A 1257-nucleotide genomic window follows, 5' to 3' on the forward strand; every position below is an offset into this window, starting at 1 on the left:
CCGGCCCGGGCCCGCTCCCGCAGCTGGGCCGCAGGCGGCCCGCAGACCGCGCTCGGCACATTTCTTCATTTCTCACTTGAGTGCCCTTCTTTAGTTCCCTTTCAACTGCCCACTTTATATCGGCTTCATTACACCACCGCTCCATTTGTAATGTAAATCGGGAAACTCAGGGAAGTTTTTCTTTTGGCCTTGTCTACGGAAGAATACCGAGAGGTATTCAAAACGTATTAACACAAATCAATGGCACCAATAAAAGCAAAATCTCCTTAGCAACATAATCTTGATTGCAAAAGGAGAACTGAGAGCATTTAGCAGAACAGTGGCCCACATGGAATACGCATTTGTCTAGAAGAATGCGGCACAAAGCCTAAAAGAGAGATGCTGAAAAAATCCAAAATTAACTCACACTGAACAGTTACTCTTTTTTTCAGAAGTGCACAATTGGCTACATTAAATCTATCGTGCGCTTTTCTGCTCAGCAACATTGTATCATACCGCTTTGCAAGCCCGAATTACAACACCCAGAATGTTCCCCTCGCCCGGCGGGAGCACCCCTCCTTCCCTCCCTCCCTCTCTCCCCACGCACACTTTCTATGCGTGTGTGCACAGAGAACGCACACACACGCACACCCCCATGCTATACACATTTTATACGTTACACACGTTATCAAGAGGCTGTTAAGATTTCCACACTAGAGTAACCAAAGCGCTGCAAAATATTGCAGGCAAAGAAAAGCAGCTAGCTGATGACAATCCAGACCATCCTCCCAGGGCCGGAGAGCAGGGCCTTAGTTTTGGTTCGTGAGGTTCAGGTTAACCAGCATTTTGTATCTGACAGGCTTAAAAACACATGAATTACATCGAGGGGAATGATTCTGTTCTGAATAAATGGTGTCTGCCTTAACCAGATGGAAAGAGCGCTAGCATATAAAACAAACCGATGTACAAACAGCTTCAGCGTTACTATTCAGCCAGAGCAGTAATACATAAAATAAATCCTACTACCATTAGGGGTTGAAAAGCTCAAAGAACTCCAGACGAGGGCTTAATGAAAAGCCAGTTTGAAACACTTACGGCAGGCGATATCTCTACATTTGGTAACTCTAGGACCAGAGTCACCTAAATTACCTTAAAAAAAAGAGAAAAGAAAATGTTTTGTTTGGGTTTTTTTTCCTAATTTAGAATGAAAGTATCAACTGGAAATTACATTGTATTGTAAGGCAGAAGTTTCTGGAGATTTTCTGTCTTTTTCCTCCT

The sequence above is a fragment of the Buceros rhinoceros genome, unplaced genomic scaffold (genome assembly GCF_000710305.1).
Source record: "Buceros rhinoceros silvestris isolate BGI_N320 unplaced genomic scaffold, ASM71030v1 scaffold42238, whole genome shotgun sequence".
In the NCBI taxonomy this organism is placed as follows: Eukaryota; Metazoa; Chordata; class Aves; order Bucerotiformes; family Bucerotidae; genus Buceros; species Buceros rhinoceros.